The following is a 6000-nucleotide window of genomic DNA, read 5'->3' on the forward strand; positions in this document are numbered from 1 at the left end:
CTTCTGGACCCATGAGACCCCGTGTCATTGCTTTACCACCCTGAATCTCTATTTCTTCATCTGCAAAATGCATTCAGAGGGAAGCCCCCATTATGAAGGGTTCCCCACTTCTGACTGTAGCCACAGTCAGGGCAAGCTGCTTTGTAGGGGTTGGAGTTTATGTAGTTGGGAGGCCCTAGAAGAAAAGACTGTTACAGGGCTGGGCGTGGTGGCTCACACCTGTAATCCCAGTACTTTGGGAGGCCGAGGCTGGTGGATCACCCGAGGTCAGGAGTTCCAGACCAGCATGGCCAACATGGCAAAACCCTTTCTCTACTAAAAATACAAAAATTAGCCGGGCATGGTGGCTCATGCCTGTAATCCCAGCTGCTAGGGGGTGTTAAGGCAGGAGGATTGCTTGAACCTGGGAGACGGAGGTTGCAGTGAGCTGAGATTGTGCTACTGCACTCCAGCCTGGGCAATAGGGTGATATTCCATCTCAAAAAACCAGGAGTTCGAGACCAGCCTGGGCAACATGGTGAAACCCTGTCTCTACTAAAAATACAAAAAATTAGCTGGGCGTGGTGACATGTGCCTGTAATCCCAACTAATCGGGAGGCTGAAACAGGAGAGTTGCTTGAACCCAGGAGGTGGAGGTTGCAGTGAACCAAGATCATGCTACTGCACTCAAGCCTGGGCGACAGAGCAAGACCCTATCTAAAAATAATAATAATAATTTCAAGATGAGGCTGGGTGTGGTGGCACCTGTATTCCGAGCACTTTGGGAGGCCAAGGTGGATGTGCTGGGATTACAGGTTTGAACCACTGCACTGAGCTCTGTTCCTGAGTTCTTGACCCACAGACACTGTGAGAGATAATAAATGTTTATTACTGGCCAAGTGCAATGGCTCCCAGCACTTTGGGAGGCCAAGGCAGGTGGATCACCTGAGGTCAGGAGTTCAAGACTAGTCTGGACAACATGGCAAACCCCCGTTTCTACTGAAAATGCAAAAATTAACTGGGCGTGGTGGCAGGCACCTGTAATCCCAGCTACTCAGGAGGCTGAGGCAGGAGAATCACTTGAACCTGGGAGGCGGAGGTTGCAGTGATCTGAGATGGCACCACTGCACTCCAGCCTGGGCAGCAGAGCAAGACTCTGTCTCCATGATAATAATAATAATAATAATAACAACATTTAAATCCCCATGTAACACTGCAATCCCTGGCTCCCCTGCATGTATCACCTGCCCACACACTCCACGGTGCTCCTGTTTATTTTGCTTACCTTCTGTCTCTCCCAGCTGGCATGTCAGCTCCACAAGTGCAGGGATCTTTGTCCGCTTTTTTCTTTTTGCTGTTACGTGCCCAGAGCCTAGGACAATGCCTGACATATAGTAGGGAGTTAAAGAAAGTAATAAAGTACAAATGGCTGGGAAAATGAATCAAATAATCTTCACCTTGAGGGGTAATTACAGAAATGTAATCGAAAACGTTGATGAACTGACCCTTGTCATCCAATGGGGAATGTGTCAAAGGCTCATGGTAGCTGAGGACAGACAGAGGGGAAGTGGCCTTGGGCCTCCCTCCCTGGGAGTGTACTGTGCTTCCCCACAAGGACACAGAACTACTGTTCATTGCTATATCACTGGCCCCTGGGACAGTGCCTGGCAGAGAGTAGATGTTCAATAAAAATTGGCAGAATAAACACATGAAAAAAACAAATCTTGGCCAGGCACAGTGGCTCACACCTGTAATCCCTGCACTTTGGGAAGCCAAGGTGGGAGGATCACTTGAGCCCAGTAGTTTGGGGCCAGCCTGGGTAATGGCAAGACCCCCATCTCGAATTAATTTAAAAATAATAATAATAATAATAATAATAAAAGAGTGGTTAATAGGTGGATATGATTCAGTGGTCTTTTCTTTCTTTTGAACATTATTTTTGCATAGTTATTTGGTTTTGGTTTTGGTTTTGGTTTTGTTTTTTTCTTTCTTTTTTTTTTTTGAGACAGGCACCTGCCACTATGCCTGGCTAATTTTTGTATATTTTTTAAAACAGAGTCTTGCTCTGTCGCCCAGGCTGGAGTGCAGTGGCGCCATCTCCGCTCACAGCAAGCTCTGCTTCACGGGTTCATGCCATTCTCCTGCCTCAGCCTCCCGAGTAGCTGGGACTACAGACATCCACCACTATGCCCGGCTAATTTTTTGTACTTTTAGTAGAGACAGGGTTTCACCATGTTAGCCAGGATGGTCTCAATCTCTTGACCTCATGATCCGCTCACCTGACCTCTGTCGCCCAGGCTGGAATCAGTGCTGCCATCTCGCTCACTGCAACCTCCACCTCCTGGGTTCAAGTGATTCCCATGCCTCAGCCTCCCGAGTAGCTTGGATTACAGGTGTGCGCCACCACGCCCAGCTAATTTTTTTGTGTTTTTAGTAGAGACGGGGTTTCACCATGTTGGTCAGGCTGGTCTCGAACTCCTGACTTCAAATGATCCGACCACCTCAGCCTCCCAAAGTGCTGCGATTATAGGCATGAGCTGCTGCACCTGGGGCCAGACTTAAAAGAAGCTGGACACAAGATAAAGCATGCTGTAATTCCATTTCTATGATGCTCATAATTAGGCACAACTAATCTATGGCGTTAGATGTGAGATTGGTGACGCTTTCTCCAGGGTGGGGATGGGTATTGGCTGGAAGGGGCATGATGGAAGCTTCTAGGGTAACACAGATGGTGGTTGCAGGGGTACATATGTATGCAAACATACATTGAACTGAATGCTTAGGATCTGAGCACTTTTGGGTGTATCAATTAAAACTCAATACTAAAAAAATAAAATCAAAGCAAACACAGTGGATCAAACTTGAAATAGTCAAGATCGAGGATTTTAATCGAGATCTGGATTCACAGCTGCCAGGGTGCTTGGTAGGCCAAGGCCATGGTGAGACCTGAGAGGCCAGCTTTGCTGGTGACAAGAATAATGTAACTGAAAACAGGACCAGTGCATTTCAGAGCAAATTATGGAGGCTTAACCCGCCAGGCCTCTCAGCTCAGTGCCACAGCCATGTAACAGACACGCGTTTGGGCCAGACACTCAAATGGCTAGTGTGACAAACATAATCTATTGTGGCCTGTCAGGGGGATGGAGAGCAGGCCTCCATTCTGTAAGACAATTGCAGGAATCCAGGGTCAGAAAAGAGGTGATCTCAGCTCCTGCAGCATCGCGGAGGCCTTGGGCAGCAGGCCGGGGACGTCCTGCAGTGATGGCCACTGCTGTCCCTGCCAGGAGCAGGCTCAAGGCCCCAGGTTATCACTCAAGCCGGGTCTGACGGGAGGGACTAGGCCCATGTGGTGTAAGCAGGAAGGACCTCCAGTCCTGCGGACTCTCCTTTCGCCCAGAAATAACAGCCCTCCTGGCAGCCGAGCTTATCAGAGTGATAGCAGATATTTTCAAAACAACAGCAGCCCTAGCAGCGCCTGGGATTCAACCTGCACCGTCAATGGGGATGGGGTGGCCGTGGAATTGGCAGTGGCTGCCACCCACACCTCTGCTCCCAGGGCACCCTGGGAAGGATCTCTTCTTCTCCTTTTTTTTTTTTTTTTTTTTTGAGACGGAGTTTCCCTCTTGTTGCCCGGGCTGCAGTGCAATGGTGCGATCTCGGCTCACCGTAACCTCTGCCTCCTGGGGTCAAGTCATTCTCCTGCCTCAGCCTCCGGAGTTGCTGGGATTACAGGTGCCCGCCACCACGCCTGACTAATTTTTTTTGTATTTTTAGTAGAGATGGGGTTTCACAATGTTGGCCAGGCTGGTCTCGAACTCCTGACCTCAGGTGATCCACCCGCCTCAGCCTCCCAAAGTGCTGGGATGAGAGGCCCGAGCCAGCACACCCGGCTGGGAAGAATCTCTTCTAGTCAACCGTCCTCTGCTCTATCAGCCCCAAGAGGGCAGGGCCCATGGACACGGGCCTGTGTGCATTTTTGCTCCTCTGTACCCCAAAAGCGGACCCTCAGTAGATACGTGTTGCACAAATGAGTGGATTTTTTCCATCCCTTTTCATCTCTACAACAACCTTAAGAGACAATTTCTGCTGTTGCCACTTTACAGGAGAGGAAACTGAGGCCAGACAGGCAAAATGATGAGGCGACAATAGTGAGACTCTCTCAAAAAGAAAAAAAAGTGCATAGTTGGGCTAGGCATGGTAGGTCACACCTGTAATCCCAGCACTTTGGGAGGCCAAAGCAGGTGGATCACTTGAGGTCAGGAGTTCGAGACCAGCCTGGCCAACATGGTGAAACCCTCTCTTCACTAAAAATACAAAAATTAGCCAAGCATGGTGGTGCACACTTGTAATCCCAGCCTCTCTGGAGGCTGAGGCACGAGAATCACTTGAACCCAAGAGGTGGACGTTGCAGTGAGCCAAGATTGCACCACTGTACTCCAGCCTGGGCAACAGAGTGAAACTCTGTCTCAAAAAAAAAAAAAAGACCAGCCTGGCCAACATGGCAAAACCCCATCTCCACTAAAAATACAAAAATTAGCCAGGCATGGTGTCAGGTGCCTGCATTCCCAGCTACTCAGGAGGCTGAGGCACAAGAATCACTTGAACCCCGAAGGTGGAGGCTGCAGTGAGTTGAGACTGCAACAGAGTGAGGCCCTGTTTCAAAAAAAAAAAAAAAAAAAAAGAGTGTTGACATGTGGTAGCAAAAGCTAGCCTGGCTCTTTGCCTTGGAAGGAAGGGAGCTACCAGCCAAGTGGCCTACACATGGTAAGGCAGGGAACTGCAGGGGCTAGAGAATTCCAGACAGGAGGCCCCAGTGGGAACCTGGAACCTGCAGGCAGGTGGAAGCCCCTGTCTCAGCTGCCTGTGAAGCATTTGCAGGGTTAGTGTTATTTCTGCTTCTCTCTAACCCGGTGAAGTGTGTATCATGAGCCCATTTCACAGATTTGGAAGCTGATTTCAGCCAGGGTCAGCCCTCCTGCACAATCCCAGTTTGAACTCAGGTGTGTCCAAGTCCCAATTTCTTTTTTTTTTCCTTTGAGGCGGAGTTTCGCTCTTGTTGCCCAGGCTGGAGTGAAGTGGCGTGATCTCGGCTCACTGCATCCTCCACCTCCCAGACACAAGCGATTCTCCTACCTCAGTCTCCTGAGTAGCTGGGACTACAGGAGCACGCCATGATGCTTAGCTAATTTTTGTATTTTTAGTAGAGACAGACACCATGTTGACCAGGCTGATCTCAAACTCCCAACCTCAGGTGATCCCCCCGCCTCAGCCTTGCAAAGTGCTGGGATTACAGGCGTGAGCCACTGAGCCCAGCCCTAAGTCCTAATTTCAAGGTCACCCATTCTCATATTCCCAAACCTTCCCCAGGAACCTCCCCTGAGTGTCCAGACTCTGGGGACACACACAGTGTCTAAAGTCCCGCCCTCAGGGCACTCACCATATAGGGGGTGGTTGGAATTGTGAAAAAAGTTTTCAGCAAATGGTGTCGCGACCTGAGTCCTCCCTTTATACCAAGGTCTTCTTTAGCAGGGTGGGATTGGGGGCCAAGGAAGACGTGAACCCATATGCAGCTCATCTGGGACCAGATGTGTGCTTTGGTCAGAGTGCTGGACCAGGCAGATATTCTCTTTTTTTTTTCTTTTTGAGACGGAGTCTCACTATGTGGCCAGGCTGGAGTGCAGTGGCACGATCTTGGCTCACTGAAACTTCCGCTTCCCAGGTTCAAGTGATTCTCCTGCCTCAGCCTCCTGAGTAGCTGGGATTACAGGTGCGCACCACCATTCCCAGTTAATTGTTGTATTTTTAGTACAGACGGGGTATCACCATGTTGGCCAGGATGGTCTCGATCTCCTGACCTCGTGATCCACCCGCCTCGGCCTCCCAAAGTGCTAGGATTACAGGCATGAGCCACCGTGCCGGGCTGGACCGGGCAGATATTCCATAGGGTCTGGGCCAGGGCTGTGTTGGCCCCAGACAAGCTCTGAGCCTGGGCCAGCCTCTACATGTCTGTGAGCCTCAGGT

Source organism: Theropithecus gelada, chromosome 10 (genome assembly GCF_003255815.1).
Source record: "Theropithecus gelada isolate Dixy chromosome 10, Tgel_1.0, whole genome shotgun sequence".
NCBI lineage: Eukaryota > Metazoa > Chordata > Mammalia > Primates > Cercopithecidae > Theropithecus > Theropithecus gelada.